Source organism: Narcine bancroftii, chromosome 1 (genome assembly GCF_036971445.1).
Source record: "Narcine bancroftii isolate sNarBan1 chromosome 1, sNarBan1.hap1, whole genome shotgun sequence".
Lineage (NCBI taxonomy): Eukaryota > Metazoa > Chordata > Chondrichthyes > Torpediniformes > Narcinidae > Narcine > Narcine bancroftii.
Window position 1 is genome coordinate 393,108,749 of NC_091469.1, and position 25,924 is coordinate 393,134,672.

Sequence of the window (25,924 nt, forward strand, 5' to 3'; positions counted from 1 at the left end):
CTTTGGCTTGGCTTCACGGATGAAGATTTATGGAGGGGTAATGTCCACGTCAGCTGCAGGCTCGTTTGTGGCTGAAAAGTCCGATGCGGGACAGGCAGACACGGTTGCACCGGTTGCAAGGGAAAATTGGTTGGTTGGGGTTGGGTTTTTCCTCCTTTGTCTTTTGTCAGTGAGGTGGGCTCTGCGGTCTTCTTCAAAGGAGGTTGCTGCCCGCCGAACTGTGAGGCGCCAAGATGCACGGTTTGAGGCGATCTCAGCCCACTGGCAGTGGTCAATGTGGCAGGCACCAAGAGATTTCTTTAGGCAGTCCTTGTACACTACAGCATAGTAATAAGCCCTTTGGACCATTTTGCCAAGTCCCATCAGCATGAACTCGACCATGGCCCTCTATCTAGGTACCTATCCAATCTCCTCTTAAATGTCAAAATCGTACCAGCATCCACCACTTCCATGCTTTCACCACCCTTCAAGTGAAGATGTGTCCTCCTAATGTTCCCCTCAAACATTTCACCTTTCACCCTTCACCAACGTCCTCTTGCTTGTCTCATCCAACGTCAGTGGAAAAAGCCTATTTGCATTTACTCTATCTGTGCACCTATAACAAATCTCCGCTCATTCTCTGGCACTCCAAGGAATGAAGTCCAAACCTATTCAACCTCTCCCTGTAACTCAGCTCCAATCATAGAAAGATCCTTATAACTTTTCTCTGCACATTTTCAATCTTATTGATACATTTCCTGTAGTTAGGTGACCAAAATTGCATAAATTTGGCGTCACTAAGGTCTTAAAAAAAACACTAACTTCCGTAGTCAATTCTTTGATTTATGAAAGCCAAGGTTCCAAAAGCTTTCTTTCTGACCCTATCTACTTATGACACCACATTCAGGGAATTATGGATATGTATTCCCAGATCCCTCTGTTCTGTCACACTCTGCAGTTCACTTCCATTTACCGTGCAAGTCCTACCTGTCATTTTTCACCCAAACTGCAAAACCTCACACTTGTCTCCATTAAATTCCATCTGTCATTTTACTGCTCAGTTTTCCAGCAGGTCCGGATCCTGCTACAATCTTTGAAAGTCTTCCTCACTGTCACTATGCACCCAATCTTTGTGTCATCTTCAAATTTTCTGACCCTGTTTACCATTGTAACAAGCCAATTTGGCCCTACAAGTCCATGCCGGCCAAAGTATACCCTATTAACCTACACTCTGGTACATTACATCATCCAGATCGTTGAAATTGACAATTCTAATCCCAACCTGCTTCTTCCAAAGTGGTCTAATTTTATTTAGATAATTCATAATCTTTGAGATCTATATATGGTTTTAAAGAAAACTACCAATAAAATTTGATCTAAGATCTCAGTACTTTTTTATTCCAGTTACCAAGAATTAAGTGAATTAAAAAATTAAATGTTTGTATACATTTACTTGTTAAAATATAAACTGCTTGGTTAGTGTAGGGGGTCAGTATAGATAGCAGTTAGCGCAACATATTACAGTGCCAACAACATGGGTTCGAATCTTGTGCTGTCTATAAGGAGTTTGTATGTTCTCCATGTTTGATCTCTAGTTTCTTAAAATTTCACAAATATTCAGACAAGTCCATGTGGAGCACCTGACATAATGTTGAGGAACAGCTACTGGTGACTGTTCGTGAATTTGCTGATAAACAGGAAAAGGAAGAGCAGGCAAAAACCTCTTCATAGATTTCTGAACTTCAGCTGAATCTTGTAGATGCCCTGAATGAACTTGAACAACTTCATGAAGCCAGAAGTCATCAAATGCAACTGGTGGAAGAGACTGGGAATGGAATGTAGATATTTTTGTTATGTAGACATAGTATTGTGCTTTTGTTTTTTTTTATATAAAGGGGAAAAATGTTTAACTATGCGTGTAAATAAGAACTGCATTTCACAGCATACAATCCCCACATTGGTGGAAACCGGAAGTGACATATTATGGGGGTTGTCGTTCTAAGTCGATTAAGCATTAAACCCACGTAAAGTTATTCTTCTTGAAAGAACAAGCATAACAGCATGGATCCCAATACCAGTCAAAATACAACCATTCCACTTTGAGTAGTCATGAGCCAAGGATTCCCAGCAATTAGAGGGGATGATACACTTTTACCAGAGACTTTTTATTGAACTCTTTGTCACATGTACTGAGATAATGATCATCTTATGATACAGTGAAAAACATTCCTTTGCTGACCATCCAGGCATCAGACTATCCTTGATTATCACAGGCAGTGCAAAATAAACTTGTAGAGTATAGTGTCATAGAGAAGAGGTTCAGTTAAAACAGTACAGGGCAGCCTCATTTACTAATAAGAGGTCCATTCGATAGGCAGATTACAGCAAGGAAGAAACGACCCTTGAATCTGGTAATGCATGTTTTAAACCCCATGTCTCCTCTTCCCAACTGTCTGCCTAGTCAACTCTTTCCTTGACAGAGCTTGGAGTATCTCAGGAACCGCATGAATGCAGTGACCTGCCCAGCAACACCAAGTGTAATTGAAGCCAGCTATCTTAACCACTGTTCTACATGGAGAGGATGGCTGAGGAGAGGATTCTGAGATTGGTTCACTTATCCAGCCAGTAGATTTGGAGAATTTTATGCAAACAGCATACATGGTATCTGCCCAGTTTTTTAAAATATCTGCTCTAATTAGTCCCAATCTCAGGGCAGTGATCTTGAGTTTTGTGCCAAATTTGGTGTCTTTATCTTCAAACATTCTTTTTCTCAATTGACTGAAAGCATTTCGGGCATGCCAGGATTTCATCTTCTGCATCTGCTTTCACTGAGAGGTGGCTCCCAAGATATGGGAAATAGTCCATGTTTTCCAGGATCTTGTCATGAATCTTTGCAATTGGTCAGCAGTGTTGTACAGCACACACTGGTGGAGAACATTCGTTTAGCTAGTGTTGCATGTCAATCCTCTTGTGGTACCTGCATGATATAGCCATTACTATTTTATTGGACTTGCTACCTGCAGTTCATACTTCCAATGAACCAAACTCTTTTACATGTTTCAGTGCCATCTCTGTGTTAGTACCTACTTTACAAACACTTTCAAATTATAGGCTAGCATGTCAAATAGTTTTGCCCAAAATCTCTTTGCAGGCCCACATGCCAAATTACCTGACAAAGCCTTAGGTTGACGACCAACAATGATAACTCTTCCCATTTTTACTGCTCATACAAATTGCTCTCAGTCTTCACAATATAATTCCCTTTCTGGAATATTTCCACTCATTGGATGTATAGATCAACAAACTGCAACAAGCTCACCATTATATCCAGCACGTCCAGCTCTACCTGGAGAAACTTGTAGTCTATTAATTCACACAATCTCTGCTCTGCCACTTTAAGCAGGAAAATGCCAAATGGATACAATATAGTGATAATTGGCTCTTTTGACTTCCTGAAGCAAATAATGCACTATATCCTTCATTGAAAGCAAACAACACACAACAAACAGCAGTTGCTGGCACAGAATTATATCAAATACAATGTGATCTTCACAGTTCTTACAGATGAACTCCATGCATAAATAAAACAGCAATAGAAGGAACCCCAGAAAGAGTGCAATAGAGGAGAATGAGGAGGAAAAATTGAGAGAAAGTAAAGCAGGAACAAGACAAAAAGAGCAGGAAGGTTCATATTAATAGCCTTCAAAGCCAACTTTGGAAGTGGGGTGATTTGTAAAAAGAGGCATTGATGCAATAACGGGTTGTGGAGGGAGACCAGTGTCGACCCCCTGAGGAAGTCGAGGTGCCGTCACTGGGAGTCCAGACCCGTAGTAAAACTGTTAAACTGCCTGTTGTTGAGATGCAGCAGGAGCTGCAGTTACCTGGTTCTGCCACTACGTTAGAGAAAGCAGGGTTGAGCTTTTCTGAATTACAATGTAAACAGCTAAACGCTATCATCCAGCCTATGATGAATGAAATGATTCAAAGGATAAGTTTAGAACTGAATACAGTTAAAATACGTGTGGAAGCATCTTGTGAAGATTTTTTAAAATTTCAAGCTGCTTTTTTGGAATGTCAACAACAAGTGGCTTCTAATACTGAAAAAGTATTAGAGGTGGAAAACTCTGTTAAAGAATTGCAAGAACGTGAGAAGGAGTTAGAGAGGAAAGTGGATTATTTGGAGAATCAAAGTAGAAGGAATAATGTGAAGATTGTTGGTTTGCCAGAAGGTATGGAAAAACAAGATCCTCTTCGTTTTTTTACCGAATGGATTCCACAAATACTGGGGCAGGAATTTTTCTCTGGAGATCTGGTATTGGAGAGAGCTCATAGAGCCTTAAGAAGAAGACCTCTGCCTGGTCAACCACCGAGACCCGTGATAATTCAATGCTTGAATTATTTGGAAAGAAAAACGATACTTCGTCTAGCAGTACGAAATGCGAGTTAATGACAAACTCCGTTAATGATTCAGAATAGTAGAGTTTTTTTCTATCCTGATTTGAGTCAAGAGGTTATTCAGTGTTGGCGTCGATTTAATCCAGTTAAAGAAGTTTTGTGGCGTAAAGGCTATAAGTCTACTTTTCGCTATCCAGCAGTGTTGAAGATGTTTTGTGGAGACTCCATCTCAGTGTTTTGAGAATGAGCGTGAAGCAATGATTTTTGCTGATTCGTTGCCAGATGTAAGAGGACAAAGACGTAGTCCACCATTGTCTCCTAAAGAAAAATCTGGTTGTTCTGGAAATGGGAGAAATGGGAATGGAAAGAGTCCAATTCCTCTTGAAATGGGGTCACTGAGTTTGGAATCTCTTGGATGAATAGAAGAACTTTCTTATTCTTACTTTATTTTTATGTCATTATGATATTTTGTCCTCATTTTTTGTTTGGCTGGGAAGGGAGAGATCTGCTCTATGTTCTATTAATCATCAGCCATTGGTGGGTGATCCACACCCAAGTTTTGTTTGGGGATTACTACCTCTTGGTAGTTTTCTTTTGGGGTTCCCCCCCCCCCCCCCACTCTATCTATCTATTTATTTATTTATTTATTTCATTTTATTTTATTTAGTTTCTAATTTGTGGTTTCTTTTTCTGCTATTGGAGGGCCTATTTACGTTGATTTGAATCTTTATATATCAATATTATTAGTTTTTAGTAATATTAGTGGATATGTTAAAGTTTTTTTTTGAAGACTTTATTTAAAATTTTATAACATGAATACAATAAAGAATTACATTTAAAGACAAATAGAAAAAAAAATTAAAAAGGTATGATTACAATATTACATCAGAAAACTACACAAAATAACCCCCCCATTAATTGTAACACAATATTAAAAGTCTAACTTAAAATTAGTCCAACCCTCCCCCCAAAAATAAAGAGTGAAGAGTTAATAAAATTGACAATATTATATATGAAAAAAAATACCCACTTACAAAAAAGAGATAAAACTTAACCTAAAAAAATTCTAATAATAACAACAAAAAAATTGTCAATACTAAAATATCACACTTAAACATATATTTAAATCAAACTTAAATGCATATAATTAGCAAACAGAGTCCACTTTAACTTATAAAAAGACATCTTATCCTGAATTGAAAAAGATATCCTTTCCATAGTCAAACAAAATTTCATTTCCAAATACCACTTATCTAAAGTTAGTATATTTCTATCTTTCCAAGTAAGTGCTATACATTTCTTAGCCACAACTAAAGCTAAATAAATAAATGAAATCTGATAATCCTCTAAACCTAAATCGATTAATGATTGCATGTTCCCTAATAAAAATATATCGGGATCTAATACAAGATGGATATTATATAAACTGTTAAAAACAGATTGAATACCTTTCCAAAACTGTTGCAATCGATCACAAAGCCAAACAGTATGCAAAAAAGTATTGGCCGTCTGATCACATCGAAAACAAGAATCCAACTTACTAAAACCAATTTTTTTTAATTTCTCTGGCGTTAAATATAGCTGATGAATAAAATTATAATTAATCATCGCTAGTCTAGCATTAATTAATTTCCGAATACTATTCTGACAAATTTCCATCCAAGCTTCTTCAGCTATTTTATGTCCTAAATCTTTTTCCCATTTCAACTTATCTTTATCCCAGTCTTTTTTACTATCAATTTCTTGTAAAATACAATACAAATCAGATATATATCCCTTCTTTGGTATTGAAAGTACATATTCTTCAAAACTAGATTCAGGCAATAAAATAATATGTCGACCACATAACTGTTTTACAAAAGATCTTAATTGATAATATACAAATATAGAATTTGCACTAATACCATATTTCCTTTGTAATTCGTCAAAGGAACAAAAACAACCCTCAGAAAAACAATCAGATAATTTTTTTATTCCCTTCTTTTCCCATTGTTTCAAAGTGGCATTGGAGACCGTAAAAGGATCAAGTTGATTATTAAATAATGGCAATCTTCCAGAATATATATTTTTAAGCCCAATTTTTTAAGTTTACTTGTCCATAAATTCAATAAATGTTTCAATATTGGCACATCATAAGTTCGTAATAAATTTTTATTCCATTGAAACAAAAACTCATGAGGAAATTTTTCTAAAATAACCGCCATTTCTATCTTTACCCAGCTAGGTGGGTCGTCCATATTCATTCATGCACTAAGAAATTTGAATTGAGCTGCTTCATAATAATGCTGAAAATTCGGTAATCTTAAACCTCCAAATTGAAAATCCCACATCAATTTTCTCATTGCTACTCTCGGAAATTTTCCCTTCCATAAGAATTCTCTAATCGCTTTATATAAATCCTTAAAAAAACTTTTTTTTTAAAAATAAGGAATTGATTGAAACAAATATTGTATTCTAGGAAAAATATTCATTTTTATGGTATTAATCCTCCCTAGTAAACCCAAAGGTAGATCCCTCCACCTAATCAAATCGAATTTAATCCTTTTTATTAAAGGAAAATAATTAATTAAATATAATTCTTGAAATTCCGTATTAACATTAATTCCTAAATATTTAATTTGTGTAGTCCACTTCAAATTTGTAATATTTTTATATACTGAATAATCACCTTTACAAATTGGTAAAATTTCACTTTTAGCCCAATTTACTTTATAACCAGATAATTGGCCATAAATTTCTAAACATTCTTGAATTGCAGGTAAAGAAATATCCGGATCCACCAAATATAATAAAACATCATCAGCAAATAAATTAATCTTATCTTCCTCATTCAGAACTCTCATACCTTTAACATTTTCATTTTGATGTATTAATTGTGCTAAAGGTTCAATAACTATAGCAAATAAAGCAGGTGACAACGGACATCCTTGTCTAGTAGATCTTGTCAAACTAAAAGATTCTGAAATTTGGCTATTAACAGCAATTCTAGCCTTCGGGCTATTATATAAAGCCTTTATCAACCCAATAAATGAAGAACCAAAACAAAATTTCTCAAGTATTTTGAACAGAAACTTCCATTCCACTCTATCAAAAGCCTTTTCTGCATCCAATAAAACCACTATTGGATAATTCAACTGAAATTTAGATTTATTTATCAAGGTTATTAACCGTAAAATATTATCTGACGCATACCTGTTTTTTATAAATCCCGTTTGATCACCATGTATAATTTTAGGCAGATATTTTAGCTACAATTTCATAATCTACATTTAACAATGAAATTGGTCTATAAGAAGAAACCTGTAAAGGGTCTTTATCTTTTTTTGATATAACCGTAATTATTGAGTTAGAACAGACTCAGGTAATTTAAAAGTATTGTAAGTTTGTTGTAATACATCCTTATAAATAGAAGATACATCAGCATAAAAAACTTTATAAAACTCTATAGAAAACCCATCTTCACCAGGTGCCTTTCCATTCGGCATGTCTCTTATTGCCCTTTCTATTTCATCTTCTGTAAAAGGTTTATCTAACTCTTGTCTGCCTTCTTGATTCAATTGTGGTAAGTTAATATTTTCCAAGAAAGAATCTATTGCGTCTCCAGTTACATCTTTACATTCCGAAGTATACAATTGTTTATAGAAATTACAAAATTCCTCATTAATCTCCTTTTGATTAAAAGTTATACCTGATTTCTTTCTAATCGCTGGTATAATCCTAGATAATTGTTCCTTTTTTAATTGCCATGACAAAATTTTATGAGCTTTCTCACCCCATTCATAAAACTTATGCTTAGTTCAATTCATAAAACATTCAAACCGATATGTTTGTAATTCATTATATTTAAATTTTAAATTAGTTAACTGATTCTTTTGCGTTTCGGTAGCATGTTTTTGAAATTCTTTTTCAGTAGCAGTTATCTTTTCCTCTAACTCTTCAATCTCTTTAATTCTCTCCTTCTTTACTTTAGAGGCATAACTGATAATTTGGCTTCGCAAAAAAGCTTTCATTGCATCCCATAAAACAAAATAACTAGAAACAGAATTACAGTTAATACCAATAAAAATTTCAATTTGCTGTTTTAAAAAACTAATAAGTTCTGGTTTTTGCAATAGCATGGTATTAAATCTCCATCTTGAAGCTTTCTGAACATCTTGTGAACTCAAATATTCTAATAATAATAGTGAATGATCCGAAACCAATCTAGCCTTATACTCCACAGATGTAACCCTATCCTGCAAATGTGCTGATATTAAAAAATAATCAATTCTAGAAAAAGAATTATGTCGCGAGGAATAAAAAGAAAAATCTTTCTCTGTAGGATTAACTCTTCGCCAAATACCAATTAAATTCAAATCTGCCATCATATTAATCACTTGGATTGCCATTTTAGACTTCTTAATTACTCTTGGGTACTTATCCAATAAAGGCTCCAACACCACATTCAAATCTCCCCCAATCATCACATTAGAGTTCGATTGTCCAAGTAATAAAGACATATCCACAACAAAAGCTGTATCCTCAACATTAGGAGCATAAACATCAAGCAAAGTCCATGCCTCATTAAAGATTGTACAATTTAATTTTAATAATCTTCCACCATTTTTCTCTTCATTCTGTAACTGAAATGGTAGATTCTTATGTACCAAAATTGCCACACCTTTTGCTTTAGAATTAAACGAAGAATAAAAAACTTGCCTAACCCATTCACGTTTGAGTTTCAAATGTTCCTTATCTGTTAAATGAGTTTCCTGTAAAAAAGCAACATCAACTTTTAATTTTTTTAAATAAACAAGTACTTTCTTACGCTTAATAGGATTATTTAAACCCTGAACATTAAGAGAAGCAAACTTCAATTTAGACATTTCTTACACTCAATAAAACACAACAACAAGAAACAAACAAAAAAAGGAAAAGAGAAAAAAGAGAAGAAAAAAAAGAAACCCCCCAAAAAAAGAAAAAAACCCTTAATTCCCCTTTGAAATTACAACGAAAAACTAAAAAAAATAAAAAAAGTTATATATATAAAAAAATTTAATTATTTTAAAAAAGATAATTAAAAAAAAGCTTCACTCCCTAACCCAAAAATTAAAAAGAAAAAAAAACAGGTCGGAGGTCACAATTACCTCCTCCTGTTTAAACCGCCTAATGCGGTAACTCCCCCAAAATATTGGGTGTGAGATAACTCACACGCAGCTGATGACTTCTGGAAATTGGTGCCCACCCAGTTCCCTCTCCCAACTCCCATCACTATCTAAAATCTTCTCAACAAAAAATAATATATATATTTTTTAATCAACTTTGCCATTGCGACCACCGTTTCTTCCATTTCTTCCAGAAATCAGATTCCCTTCTTGCAACTCTGCCCTCTTTGGAGACCATAGAGGACTACGTCATTCCTGGAATTGCATAATTGGTAAAGACTGAGCAAAATCCATAGCTTCTTTAGGATTATCAAAGAACTTTGGTTGATATCCATCCTGAAAAATCTTCAGTACCGCAGGGTATCTAAATGTTGCCTTATATCCTTTTTTCCACAATAATTCTTTCACAGAATTAAATTCACGTCGTTGAAACATAATTTCCTGACTCAAATCTGGATAGAAGAAAACACGATTACTCTGAACCATCAAAGGAGATCTGTTTTGCTGTGCATTTCTAATAGTCTCTCTATCACGGTAATTTAAACAGTGAACCAAGACAGGTCTTGGATTCTGTCCTGAAAAAGGTCTCCTTCTCAAAGCTCTATGAGCCCTTTCCAATATTAAACCTTCAGGAAACTTATCTTGTCCCAACACTTGTGGAATCCATTCAGTAAAAAATTTTCTTGGATCTGGCCCTTCTATGCCTTCTGGCAAGCCAACAATTTTCTCATTATTCCGTCTAGATTGGTTCTCCAAATAATCAACCTTTTTTACTAAATTTTTATTCTGAATCTGTAGTGTTTCAATTGTTTTATTCACATCTTGCAATTGATCTTGTAGATCAGATAATCCTTGATCACACATCTCAAGTCTTTCAATAGTTTTGACTTTAAAAGCTCCATAATCAGCCATCTGTTGAGTATTGACATCCACCAATGCATTAATCTTACAAATAAGATTATTCATAGAATCACCTAAATGCATCATTGAAGAAAATATCTTATGTTCAAGACTCTTGAAAAGTATATCAACATCAGTAGATCCAGACAAAGTGGGATCCTGCTGTTCTTGTGGAATCAGAAGACCTTCTATCCCTTCTTTTAATTTAGTAGCTTTTCTTGCAGTTTGACTCCGTGTAAGAGCCCCTGCCACAGACCCCCCAGAAGTGTCAGGAGGCTGATGATCAGGGTTATCTTTGATCCAAACCTCCTTTAAAAGCTTCGATTCGTCAGTATCTGGAAGAGCTGTTGTAACTGATGGTATAGCAGTCAAATAACAACTCTTTAACTCTCCAACTGGTGGCGCCCCAGCTAATTCAGCAGTCAAAGTCTCAGTAACAGTAGACGTTGTTTGAAATACTGGCATCCAGCCAGCCCTTTGTTCTAAAGGCTGTTGAAAACGACCTTCAGAAAGACTTACGGATTCAGAGTGGAGCTCCAAGGCCAAATTCTTCGCTTCTTTTCCTGGATCCATTTCACGCTGAGTCGTGGCTTTTTGTAAACAAGCAGGCTCAGATAATTTCAGAAAATATAGTTTTTTAACAATCTGTTGATGTTTCCTTTTACTTTTTTTTAACAAATGTACCATTAGGTATTAATTCAACACCTCATACTATTTATAAACTTTTTAAAAAAGTTTTAACGGGCACTTAAAGACAAAATAATAAGTTAGAGTCAGGAGAGGACTGGAAGGCACGTCTGTTCCTTACGCCATCTTGCCACGCCCTCCGTGGATATGTTAAAGTTGACGTTTGCTACTTTTAATGTTCGGGGTTTAAACAGTCCGATTAAGCGTAAGCGTATTTTGGCGTATATTAAGAAAATGAAAATTGATGTCGCTTTTTTACAAGAAACACATCTGAATGTCAAAGAAAGTATGAAATTGAAGAGGGACTGGGTAGGGCATGTATATTCTTCTTCATTTAATTCCAGGGCTAAAGGTGTAGCAATTTTGATACATAAGAATTTATCTTTTGAATTACAATCAATGGAGGAAAAGGCAGGATGTATTCTTAAATTGAATTGTAAGATTTTTAGTGAATTGTGGACTTTACTTAATATTTATGCCCCAAATGAAGATGATGAAACATTTATTTCGGATTAGATAAATTTCAACTTACTTTTGTATATTTAGCGCTATCTGTAGCGAAAAAATGTATTGCTAGTATGTGGAAAAATATGAATATGATTGATATTAATAGATGTCATAATGAGATGAAATATTGCTTAATAATGGAAAAAATCACATATTTTTCATGTTATAATTATAGTTTTTTTATTAATAAGTGGTTGTTATGTTCAGAATATTTACATTTTGATTTACATTGATTAGATCTTAATATGTATGTTTCACTTTTCTTTATTTTCTTCTTTATGGCTCTCCTTAGGAGAGTTGGCTGAAAGGGGGAGGGGTTCCTTTTTTTATATATATATGTATATAAAATATAACATTCATGCTTTGTTTATTGTTATATATGTTACTTATTATCTGTATTTTGAATGAATAAATAAAGTTTTTAAAAAAAAGAAAGAAAAATTGGACAACATACATAAAAGGAGATGGATTTGCTATCACTTGTTTCACTAGATTTTCCAAAAAAGAGTCTGAAGCCTAATTGTTTATTTAATTATTGAAAGAAGATAGAGCAAGTTGGCTAACATAACAGGTTTTCAAATCTCAGATAAGCTGAATCAGAGAGAATTAGAATGAAACGAGTATTTCAGTGGTTTCTCAGCTTCATTCCAATTTCCAAAGGGATCAGCTTCCCTTCTCACCCAACCAATTTCCTAAAGACAGGTAGATCTGGTGGATGGGAAGAATTGAAGAAGGCAGAAGGAATGTACACTCATGTCCCTCAGTAATCACTTGTGGAAAGAGAGGCAGATTAAATGTGACCAATCCCAAAACAAGATGTCAATAAACACAATGTACAGCTGCAGCCAAAAAGGTACACAAAAGAGATACTCAGAAGATTGGAATCTGAAGCTAAATTCAATTGACAGGAGGAACTCAGCAGGTCATGCAGCGTTAGTGGGAGAAGATGAATTGCTAATACAGGGCGTTGGATCGAAACATAACCATTCTTTTTCTCCAACAGGTGCTGCTTGACCTGCTGAATTCCTTCAGCAGATTGTGTTTAGGTACATCAATTAAAATTGTGAAAAACACAACACAGAAAAAGAGATACTAAATAGATAAGTATTCATAGTTACAGTTAATGCAAGAAAAAAAAGTGATGTTTTGGTAGAACAGACAGATCTTTCAGTTATCCTGGATGATTTATGGTCAAGGTCGAACTCATACAGAGAGGTTCAAGAGTCTGATTGCTATTGCACAAAACTGTTCTTGAACTTGAAAGGTGAAGCTATGAAAGATTGTGACCATGAGGGTGGAGGCACTTTATGATGTGGGCAACCCTCTTGAGGCAGTATCTCACGTAAATATTTTCGAATGGCAGGTCAGTGCCAGAAATGGACTGTCACCTTCTGCACTCAAGTTTTCAAACCAGATCATGGTGCAACCATTTGGTATCCTGTGACAGTACATCTATAGAGGTTCAGTAGAGTAATCAATGTAATGCCACAACTCTTCAGACTTAAAGTTGGTGTGCCATCTTCAATGGTACCTCTGAATTGGGACGAGATGGGTACATCTCTCCCCGATTAATGAAATGCCTTCTATGTTCATTTCAAAACAGAAAGCAATGAAGAACCCCCATAGACTCTGTGCTCCATGCCTCAGAGGTTGAGGTGAACAGAACCTTCAGGAAGGTGAATCCTTGGAAAGCATCCACTCCAGACTGTGGACTGACCCAGCCTCTGAGAACATGTGTAAACCAAATGGCTGGAGCTTTTAATGGATTTTTTCAACCTCTTGCTACAACAGTCATAGGTACCTACCTGCTTCCAAAGGACAATTGTTATTTTGGTGCCCAAGAGACCAGAGGTGACCTGCCTCAATGACTACCAGCCAGTGGCACTTAGTCTACTGTAATGAAGTACATTGAGAGGTTGGTTATGGACCTCTCAAGAAGGTCCTGGTCCAACAATTTGCTTATTGTCAAAATAGGCAGAAACCAACTGCTGGCCTTCCACTCTGATTTAGATCACCTAGACCATAGGAACACTCAAGTCAGATTGTTGACTTCAACTCTGCAATTAATACCATAATTCCAGCAAAACCTATGACCAAAATAAAGGATCTAGAGCTCTATGTGCACCTCTGCAATTGGATCCTTGACTTCATGGGCAGATTCCAATCAGTGTAAATCTACAAGGCCAACACTTCCATTCTGACCATCATCACAGGAGCTCCGCAAGGCTGCACGCTTAGTTCCCTGCTCTATTGCCTGCACATCTATCACTACGTAGCCAAGTTTAGCTCCAACGCAATCTATAGATTTGCTGAGGACACCACAATTGTTGGCCAAATAAATGGAAGCAATTATTTGGAATACAGGATAGAGATAGAGAATCTGGTTGGGTGGCACCCAAATAATCTTGCTGTCAAGATCACTGAGACCAAAGAGCTTACTGTTGATTTTAGGAAGGGGTTATGAGGCAAGGGACCACACATCTTCAACTTGGGCGGCACAATTAGTATAGCAGTTAGTGCAACGCTGTTGCAGCGCCAGTGATCAGGAATGAGGTTCAAATTCCACACTGTCTGTAAGGAGTTTTTACATTCTCTCATTGTCTGCATGGATTTCCTCCGGGGGCTCCAGTTTCCTCCCACCGTTCAAAACGTACCAAGTGACGTCAGTTAATTAGGTGTAATTGGGCAGCACGAGCCCATGAGCTGAAATGGCCTGTAACCGTGCCGCATGTCTAAACAAAAAAAATTAAATTAAATTAAAAAGAATTAAATCTATCCACATTGATGGGACAAAGGTGGGGTGGGTCATTACTTCCTGGGAATCCATATTTCTAAAGACCTTTCCTGAAACCAGCACATCAAGGCAACCATGAACAAGGCACACCAACACCTCTAAGGAATCTGGTGATTTGGCATGTCCTTGAATATTCTATCAAACTTCTGCAGGTGCAATGAAAAGTATACTGACTGGTTGCATCAGATTCTAGTTTGGAAATTCAAGTGCCTAGGAACACAAAAGACTGAAGAAGGTAACAAACATAGTGAGGTCCAACACAGGCTCTGACCTTCCAGCCTCTGCAGTTCCTTTCCAACAGCAATAAGACCTATGAAAATCCCCTTGTTTCACTAATCACAGATTGTTCCAATGGCAAAAAAGAACTTTCTGCACTTGTGCAAATCATTTTTTTTGCACTAAAATTACTGTGAATATTTACCATCTAATTCATTTATTTTCTCAATTCAATAAAGTTTACAATTAGTTTTTTCAAACAAAGTACCTGTTGAGCAGGAGCAAGAATTTCAGTGCATACTTACAGTAAATTGTATAATGTATATGGCAATAAACTTAGCAACTTTAGAGAACACTGTAGCTCAAAGAATAGGGGGAAAAGAAGAAACAATTGAAAAAATAAAGGAAAAATACCAAGTAAATTATTTATCCTGCAAACCCACATCACAGTTAATCCTGGGTGCTCTTCCTTGATCTTGAACTCACAGCCAAAGGAGCAGTGAAAAACTCAAAACTGAAGATAACAGAAAAAGGATAAAAACAAGTGAGAGGGGAAAACTGTGGTGAAACAGAAGGTCCAAGAGAACCATTAACACTGACTATGGCTGATGAACTGGTCACCATATTCCCTACTTGTGCCACTGTATTATCTACTGCAACTGAGAAATGAAAGACTTGCTCTACTTACTTTCTAATATGCAATAGACAATATGAAATTTTAAAACAGTAAATTAAATTATGCAGATTTTTAAGAAGGTAGATCAAGGTTAAAAATGCAGTTGTTATGCTGGTCATGAATTTTACAAGAATATTGGGAACAATTCTTTAAAATTCTATTACTGTGACAGATTATGTTATATTTTATATTGTATATAGATAGGTTTTAAAATAGATAAATTGTGGCAAAAGACTTTGAAGATTGCCTATGGAAACTTCACAAGTAGGTGTTAATTGGATATGCTGTGAAGTAATGGATTATTGTTTTGGAAAGCAACAGATGTACGGATTCTTTCCAAGATTGGGTCCGGTGCCACAATCTGTCTGAATGCAGTTTGCTGTTCTAAGAGACTCGTGTGGTTTTCTCTGAGTGAGAAAGAATGAGAGAGTGAGAGAGGAGAGAGAGTGAGCGAGAGAGTGAGAGAGAGAACAGTTCTACAGTTCAGCAGCAGCAGCTGGGACTGGAACAAGACAAGCTGGGAAAAACCCCATTTTGAACACAGGTTGTGAGTTCTTAGTTCGTCCTGTTCAAAGTCCTTGAGGTCCATTCAAGAGGAGATGGATGGCTGTATAATGCTTCACTTGAAATAAGGGAAACAATAAGGAACTCTGTGGTGACATGAAAGAAACCCCAGATGGGGCAAGTTTCTTCAGCAAGATAATGAAGTGGCTGATTGGAAGGAATCAGTTTGTGTCCAACGAGGAACAAAGCTCTCTCTGAAAATCATTTACCTTTCAAGCACCAAAGCCTGGTGAAATTCATAAATGTTAAATTCTATGCACAGTATAAGAATTGCCTGATACCGGTGAACATTAAGGAGTGAGAAATGAGATTGGACTGTGAAAGAATTTTTCTGAACTTACACACACATTACATGCATGTGCGCTTAGAATTAGAAGGAGGTTACGTTAAGTTAATAGTGATAAGTTAAAGTGAAATTCTGTTTTCATGTTTAAAGATAATTAAAAGCAATTTTTGTTTAAGTAACCATTAGTCTCGGTGAATTTCTATTGCTGCTGGGTTTTGGGGCCCTCTGGGCCCATAACATCACAGATTCTTAGGATAAAATTAGAACCATGTCCTTTTATTGCTTACAACCCTGTACAACCCTTCCCTAGAAGAGAAGATTTTCTTGATTTCAACTTAAAAAAAAGAATAGTAGCTTTTACTTCATGAATGGCCAGATGAGCAATTTTGATAAGATGGAAAGACAGCGTAGCACCAACTCATACTCAATTGTTACAGGATGTTATCTCTTGCTTGAGTTTGGAGAAAATTAAATATAATGTTAAAGAGATCAAGGTTGAATTTGACAAGATATGGAGCCCATTCATGGACTGTTATCGTAATTCGATTGCTTAGGCAGGGGTGCTCTGCAGATTTTCGATCCGATGTCCGAGAGCTGATATTCAATTATTTACAATTTATTTGCTGGTGACCATGTTTAGTGGAAGGGGTTAGATTAGTTCAAATTAATATTAACATGTAATATTTCCCACTATCAAATTAATAAAAATATTTTAAAAACAAAAAATTTCATTATTTTGTTGGATATGTAAATATATACCATATATAGTTCTGTATTCTGTTAGAAGCCCAAAGGACTCTAAAACTCAGCAGCAATTGATATGCACCACAACACAGGGTTGTACAAAAGTAGTTTTGAATAATAATTGAATAAGAAAACAGAATTAAACTTTAACTAATTACTTAACCTACCTAACCTACTTAATTTCCCCCCCCCCCCCAATACTAAGCACAGGTGTGTTTAATGTATACTTAGATAAGAAAAGTTCTTTGGATCACAGCCCAATCTCACTGGTTGCAGGCAATTCTTGTACTATATACAGAAGTTTGGATTAACAAAGTTCACCAGTCTTCGGTGATTAACAGGCAAATGGAGGGTTCTTGCTGGTTTTCAGAGAGAGATTCCTTTCGTTCCAGAACATCCGCACCTGATTCCTTCTCAATCAGTCTTGCTGATGAAACTTGCCCCTTTCAGGGTTCTCCAGATGATCCTCTTTCTTTCGGGTCACCTCAGACGGCTAGTCTTCTCCTTTGACCAGACAACCTTCCAAATGTTTGCCAGCTTTGTCCTTTTGGAACTGATTTCTGTCGCTTCTCTCTGTTTCACTCCCTCCCTCTCTGAGAGCAAAACTGTTCTGAGTCTGCCTGCAAAAATCACATGCTCTCCCAGGCAGGCTGTATTCTGCAACCTTGTTGCTCCTTCTACAAAAAGCATTCTGCAAAAATTCTGCATTTTGAAATGTGTGTGTGCAAGTCGCTCTAACGATTCCTCCCAAGCCACGTCAAAATACTCTTGTCACAAATCATCGAATTGCTTGGGCCAATTATTTGGGTCAAATTTAGGGAGAATTGACTTTTACACAGGTCATACTTTTGACCGTGTTAAGTACCTACGTCGTACAAAGCGACGGAAATTCATAAGGTGCTGAGTCTGCGTTTGGGGCACTGGGAGCTCAGATGGTCGGGCAGCTTGGGCCTAGGACAGAGTCTGTGGTCAGGGGTTCGGGAGCTCCGGCAGGTGGGTAGTCAGGGCAAGAATCTACAGTCAGGGTTTCGGAAGTTTGGATGGCCGGCTGGCCAGGGCGAAAAAAAAGGGGGTGGGGGGGCTCGACTTTCACACAGGTTACATGAATACACTACTTTTGGCCAAAAAGGGGGAGGGGGCGATTATTATAGGGTATCTATGATTACATGGATATATATGGTAAGCATTTTAAAATTATATTTAACATTTAAAGCATTTGAATGCATGCCTTTGCTTATAAAGTACAATTTAATCCTATGACCAATGATGCGGTAAAAAGTTACTATTTTAATTGGGTAGAGTACTTGAAGGAACTGCTTTGTTGCTGGAACCAAGTTAATCATCACACAGCGGTACTCAGTGAAGGACTTGTATGTTTAAGCACCAAAGTATATATATTTAACTGCTCAGTGAAAATCATCTAATAACTTTGGGGAAATGCTGCACAAGGCTTTCAGCTTTGTTATCGCTTGTTTTTGTGTAATTTAATTTAAAAAGAGATTTACCTTGGGTTATGAACTACGATTGATATTTAGAATTTTAAAAAAAATACCCAACATGCATTTTCATTGGCAACATTATTAAAGATGCACAGCTACTTTCAGGATGAATTTCCCATGAGCTTTCTTTTTTTTTTGAACACTTTATTTATAAATTTTTAACCACAATATAATTACATTCGATTGTAAATTACTTGAAAAAAATCATACATGTGGTATATGTACTCCCATGCCCCTCAACCCACCACCCCAACACCCCCCACCCCAGAACTTTCAATCTAATATTTATTATGATGGAAATGTGCTCTAAATAAATCACATTTCCTCCATTCATTTTAATATTTTTTTAAATTTAAAATGTGAGCAAAAGACTCTTTGCAACTAGACGCATTATATATTCTGTGTCCCAAGACTGAAATTATTTTAAAATATTATTTGCAACCTTTTGCATTTGACAATTCAGAGGAAAATCAACTATTTGAAGAAATGCTTCAAAGAGAGTCGATTCTTATCAAAATACTTCACCACTGTAACCACAATTTCATACATCCATGTGCAATTGTCTATATTTTAAAAAAAATTTGGTAACTGGCACTTTGGTAGCATACTTTGATCTCAGTTTCTTGACTGTCCCTTATTTCTTCCAGAGAGGCCAGCAGATGCACAAATAGTGGATCAAAGTATAGTGTTGAGGAACATCAAGAATAAGATAGGGCACCATGTTGCATCAAACCGCAATCTGACAAAGCAATACTTTTGTAGGAAAAGTTAGTTATTCCTCTTTGGAACATAATGATAGTCTCTTTCCTTTTTGATGTTTTAAAGAAGCTCTATTAATGTACTGAACTTGCACAGGCATGAGGCATGCCCAGAGTACTCAATTTATTACGTCAACAATTTAAAAAATGAATTAAAACTGAAATATAACAAACAGCTTCAAAAATGTTTATTCATTAACTACATATTAAACATTTTAGACCTGGGAAAAGTCTCTGGCCATCCACATGATAAATGCCTCTCATTATCCTGTACACCTTTATCAGGTCACTCCCATTCTTTGCTGCTCCAAGGAGAAAAGACCAAGTTCACTCAAACTTTGCTCTCCAATCCAGGCAGCATCCTTGTAAATCTCCTCTGCACCCTCTCTAAAGCATTTACATTCTTCCTGCAGTGAGGTGACCAAAAATTAAACACAATATTTCAAATGGGGTTGAATTATGATTCTCTATAGGTGCCACATTACCTCATGGCTTTGAATTCTATCCCACAGTTAATGAAGGCCAACATGCCATACACCTTCTTAACAACACTATCAATCAATTCAGTAGCTTTGAATGTTGTTTGGATACAAACTCCAAATTTCCTCAGTACTTCCAAACTGCTCAGAGTCCTGCCCTTCAACATTATGTTCTACCTTCAAATTTGACCAACCAAAATGAACCACTACTCTTTCCTGAGTTAAACTCCCATCTGCCACTTCTCAGCCCAGCATCATATCAATGCCTCTCTATAAACTGGTAACTCTCCAGACTATCCACAACACCACCAACCTTCATGCCATAATATCATGTGTTGTTCCTCAAATTTAAGCTTGGCCCCACCCAAATGATTGACAAGGCCAAAAACAGACATGTCTGTGCAGGAACAGTTGGGGAAGTTGAAATAGTTGGCTGTCAGAAGTCCAGGATTAGACCCACAGAGTGCAAGTGTCTGGTGAAGTGGTCAACTAATCTGCACTTGGTCTCACTGACTTAGAGGAGGGCACACATCAGCCACCAAATACAAAAAATTAAGTTGGGCGATGTGCACATAAAGCTTTGCCTCACTTGGAAGGTCTATTTGCAGCCCTGGATAGAGGTGAGGGAGAACATATAGGGATGTTTTGCAGTTTGTGCAATTAAGGCAGTGAGTGCCCAAGGGGTTGGAAGAGCAGAGCGGGATTGAGACTATTCCTTTTGAAAAAGTAGATCAGGGTGGGGAAGGGAAAGGGTGGCTGGTGTGAGATTCCACTGAAATTGACAGGTGTCAGAGGATAATATAACAGATGCAGAGGCTGGTGGGCTGGAAAGTTGAGGAGAAAAGGAATTCTGTCCTCCTCCTTCCTGAGGAGAGAAGGGATGAATGTAAAAGTACAAGGAAATAAGGGTATGAACTTTATCTTTAGGGGGGTTCTCTGTTCATTGAAGAAGGACATTTTGGATGTCTTGGCATGGAAGGCCTCATCTTGGAAGCAGCAGAGGAACTGGGAGAAAGGGATGGTGTCCTCCCAAGAGACAGGGTGGGAAGAGGCATGATCCAGCTGTTGAACATTCCAGCAGTTTTTGCATTTCTCCCATGATCTTGATCAGTTTTATTAGATATTTTACATTTAACTCATTGACACATAAATCTGTTGAAGGGCTTGACAGGCAGAATAACGGAATGACGATTCTCTTGACTGAGCATCCTTGGACTGGATGTAACAGATTGAGTAGAAGAGATAGGTCTTTTAGTACTGAGATGAGGAAAACATCTTCACAGAGATTGGTAAACCTTTGGAATTCTCTATTCTAAGGGTTGTAGAATCTGAGTGCTGTATTCAAAATGGAGATTGAAGGATTTGTGGATATTAAGTGAATTAAGGTATATGGGGAAAGAGCTTGAGGATCAGCCATGATCTTGAGGAATGGCAGAGTAAATTCAGATTGCCTACAACTGCCTGTTTTACTTAAGTTTCTGAATTACAGGTTTAATTTTTATTCACTTAAGGTTGTCTGCAGTTTAACTGTGTCCCCTTTAACAATCGCTCAACTGGCACAAGATCAGTTCAAGCAATTTTCGATCAACATAACCTCCCATCCCGCTTTGGAATGTACTAGTCCTAAACTCCTTCAGCTACTCTCTTGTCCATAGTCCCCTTCAATGTTTTATCCCAAATATCAACCACCTCTGTGTTCAATATTCTAGAAATCTGCTCCCAAGCTGTTAAGATTTTCCTGCAACAATTTTAGAATCTATAAAGACCCAACAAATTATTTTCATCTACTCTAACTTTTTCACATAGACTGCAGAAATACATGAATAAGAATGCACCACCTTCTCAAAAAAGAAAAAATGCAGGCCTTTTCAGAAATTCCCATATCCCAAAAAAAGTTTTTATTTCCTTGCAAAATCAGAATCTCTATAACCAACAACATTGAAGACAAGGTGCTTTATTCAAGTATTTAGTTGGCAAAAAGACTACTTAAACCCCTTTAGCTAACCTAACCAATACATGTATGTGGAGTGCGTCAAAAGAACCAAAGACTTGTTGATCCAAACCAAGGCTTTTATTAACTAAAAGACTGGAGCATATCACATGTAGGTCGACCAGTCCAGAATGACCTGGTCTGGCTAGGAGCAATCCTTTAAGACCTGCCAGTAGGTGTGGCTACGCTCTCAGCCAAACACAGTCATCCTACACTACAATCTGTACATATACACATTGGTGATAGAATCTGAACTATCACATTCACCCCTTCTTTGAGAACTGACCCCAGGGTGGATGGAGGGCTGTAAAAAAAGAAGAAAAAAAAGGGCCCGGTGGAGGTTAGGGGCTGTACCGATCAGGGGGCCTGTCCATCCCGCGTGACCGCCGTGGTGCCAGGATCGGGGTCACTGGAGTCGTGTCGCCAGCAGCCTCTTAGGGTGCAGCCACTACTTCGTTCAATTCCCCAACTGCATTGTCGACAGTCTGGCCTGAGCTGGTGGGGTGGTGCTGGTCCCTCTGTTCAAGCACATGACCTGGGGGAGAAGGAATTGGGGAAGGTTGGGTTGAAAGCACTGCTGCACCTGATCCAACTTGGGCTAGTTCCCTTACCGAGACTGTGTCCTCCCGTCCATCCGGGTACTCAACGTAGGCATAATGCGGGTTCACATGGAGCAGAGTCACTCAGTCAACCAAGGGGTCTTTCTTTGAGTACTGGACGTGGCGTCGTAGGAGGACCAGCCCGGGAACCATGAGCCATGCTGGTATGGATTCGGATTTTCTCGGGAAAGAGAACATCCTTTCATGGGTCACGGTGCAGAGGAGGAAGCAGATGGAGTGTAGGCCACTAGTGAGCACGTCCTGCCAGCAAGAGGTGGGGAGACCTTTGGACCGGAGGGCAAGCATAACTGCTTTCCAGACGGTGGCATTCTCTCTTTCGACTTGCCCATTACCGCGTGGGTTATAGCTGGTGGTCCTGTTTAAAGCAATACCACACTCTGGAAGGTACTGCTGCAGCTCTGCGCTCATAAATGAGGACCCACTGTCAATGTGGATATAACTGGGGTACCCAAAAATGGCAAAGATGCTGTGCAGGGCCTCTATGACGGAAGAGGCCGTCATGTCCGACAAGGCACAGCGAACGGGAAGCGGGAGTACTCGTCGACGGCTGTAAGGGTGTAGGTATTACGGTTGGTCGACGGTAGGGGCCCCTTGAATTCCACGTTGAGACGCTCAAAGGGGCGGATTGCTTTGATGACGTTGGTGTTCTCCGGATGGAAGAAGTGGGGCTTGCACTGAGAGCACACCGGGCAGGCTCGGGTCATGGAGCGAATCTCCTCGACCGTGTAGGGCAGGTTGCGAGCTTTGACAAAGTATGCGAATCTAATGTCCCCTGGATGACAGAGCTCTTCGTGGAGTCTCTGCAACCTGTCCAGTTGTATGTTGGCGCAAGTTCCCCTGGAGAGCGCATCTGGCGGGTCGTTAAGTTTACCAGGCTGATACAGTATGTCATAATTAAAGGTGGAGATTTTGTCATTCTTGATCTTACCTCACTGGGTATTGCTAAACATGAAGGAGACCATGAGTTGGTCGGTCAGCAGTGTAAAGCGCCTGCCAGTGAGGTAGTGTTGCCAACGACATAATGCTTCGACTATGGCCTGGGCCTCCTTCTCGACAGAGGAGTGTCAGCTCTCAGGACCCTGGAGGGTTCTGGAGAAGGTGACAACTAGCCGGCCTGGTTCAAAGTGGCTGCCAGATCAAAGTCAGACGCGTTGCTCTGGACTTGGAACGGGATGGACTCGTCGATGGCGATGGCATGCAGCATTGCAGCAGTGATGTCCGATTTGATGCGGTCTAAGGTCGCTCTGGCTTCGGTTGACAGGGGGAAGGAGGTGGTCTTGATGAGTGGCCGTGCTTTGTCGGCATAGTTTGGAACCCATTGGGCAAAGTAGAAGAAAAAGTCCAGGCAGCGTCTGAGTGTCTTCTGGGTGTGTGTGGGGGGTGGGGGAAAGTCCATGAAGGGACGCATGCGGTCAGAGTCTGACATGACCACCCCATTCTCCACCACGCAACCTAGAATTGCGAGCCGAGTGGTCCGGAAGACACACCTGTCGAAATTGTAGGTCAAGTTCAGCCGAATTACAGTCTGAAAAAATTTGTCAAGGTTGGCATCATGATCCTCCGTGTCATGGCCGCAAATGGTGACATTGTCCAGATATGGGAAAGTAGCAGTTAGCTCATTCTGGTCCACCATCTGGTCCATTTCCCGCTGGAAGACCGCGATGCCATTTGTGACCCCAAAGAGTAGCCTGAGGAATTGATACAACCGCCAATTCGCTTTGAAGGCCGTGAAAGGTCGATCTTCTCGGTGGATCGGGAGCTGGTGATAGGCCCAATGTAAGTCAGTGGTGGAGAATATGCAGTATTGGGCGATCTGATTCACCATATCCTTGATCCGTGGAAGGGGGTACGCATCCAGAAGCGTAAAGCAGTTGATTGTCTGGCTGTAGTCAACCACCATCCGCAGCTTCTCCCCGTTTTTAACAACCACCATCTGGGCTCTCCAGGGACTCGAGCTAGGTTCGATAATGCCCTCGTCCAGCAGTCTGTGCACCTCGCTTGTGATTAATTTCCTGTGTTCGTAACTATATTGCCAGCTTTTGGTGGCCATAGGCTTCCAGCTAGGGGTGAGGTTTACGAAGAGCGCTGGCGGAGCAACTAAGAGGATGGAGAGGCTACAGGTGAGGCCCCGGGGTGCGGGGGCGGGTGGCTTGGGCTGCTGCTGACAGGAGGCTTCCGAAGTGGAGTGGTTACAGACAGAGAGTGAAGCGTGAGGCCCCCCAAAGTACAGGGAAACGGTTTGAAACTGGCACTGAAAATCCAGTCCCAGTAGTGCAGGGGCACCCAATTGAGGAAGGACTAATAGTTTGAAGTCTGTGAATGTGATGCCCTGGACTTTCAGGGTCGCCATACAATACCCCTTTACCCCAGTCGAGTGCAATCTGGTCACCAATGAAATCCTCTGGGCAGTGGGGAGAATAGCCAGTCCGCAACAGTGGGTCAGGTCTGGGCAGATAAAACTGTCAGTTGACCCCTAGTCAAATAAGCAATTGGTATAGTGTCCATGCATTTTAATCAGTTCCATTGCTTTTGTGAGGGGATGGGGGAAGTCCTGGTCTAGGGTTACTGATGCAGAGACTCGTAATGGGGACAGTGGAGTCCTGCGTGATGATGTCATTCAAACAGTTGGGCCTGAAAAGACAGTGTCAAGGAGTTGGTGTTGCTGCCTGCAGTCTGCTGGGGGTGTCGGCCAGTTAACGGTAAGTGTTGGGGGTTGCTGCTTGCTGTCGGCGGTGGGTCAGTCAGTCATCGGCGGTGGGTCCCTGGTCTGTAGCAGCGGTGGGTGTGGCGGGTCCCCGGTCAGCAGCAGTGGCGGGTGTGGCGGGTCCCTGGTCGGCAGCTGCGGCGAGTCCCGGTCGGCAGTGGCGGTAGCGGGCTTGGCGGTGGCGGGCTCAGCGGTGGCGGGCTCAGTGGTGGCGGGCTCAGCGGTGATGGCAGTGGCAGGTCCCTGGTCGGAAGAAGTGTTTCAATGGGAGGGTGGCGACTGGGCTTCACACGAGGCACTGTGTTTGATGGCAGCCATTTTGGAGCAACAGACTACAACAAAGTGGCCCATTTTAAGGCACTTCTGGCACCTGGCTTTTCTTGCCAGGCACTGGGACCTGCTGTGCTTTTTCCTCCCGCAGAAATAACACTTTGGGGTTGCATTAGGCAGCGTAGCGGCATCCGACAGGCTGTCGGTGTGCCGGGGAGTAGTAGGGTAGAGGGAGGGGATCCTACTCACATCAGAGCGTGGGGTCCAGCCCTGAGAGTACACGTCCATACTTAAGACCGCAGCCTCCATTGTCTCTGCGATCCGGATCATGTCCGCTAGGTTTTCTCCCCCGTGCTCTAGCAGGCGCTGCCTCACCTCATTTGATCAAACCCCGGCCACATAGGCATCCCGAATGAGATTGTCTGTGGTCTCTGCAGCAGTTCTGTCTGTGCAAGCACAGTCCCTGCCCATTGCCCTTAGTGCCTGAATATAAGCTCTACAGGACTCACCGGGCTGTTGCCTCCTTGTTGCGTTTGTACCGAGCATAGACCCTGTTCACCGGTCGCTCGTGGAGCCCTTTCAGCACCTTCATGGCTGCGGCGTAAGTGGTCACGTCCTGGATGCTCTGGTAGACTCTCAGGGACACTGTAGTCATCAATATTAGTAGTCGATGGCTGTCATCTATCACTGCAGGGTCAGAGAGCTGTAAGTA

The 25,924-nt window shown here is 39.5% G+C and overlaps 1 protein-coding gene across 4 annotated transcripts in view; it reads right to left on the bottom strand.

The window, feature by feature from the left end:
• The window catches only part of LOC138751430 (cytoplasmic dynein 1 intermediate chain 1), a 245,354-nt gene that overhangs the window by 85,747 nt on the left and 133,683 nt on the right, over window positions 1-25,924 (bottom strand). The gene's annotated exons all lie outside the window — the stretch shown is intronic.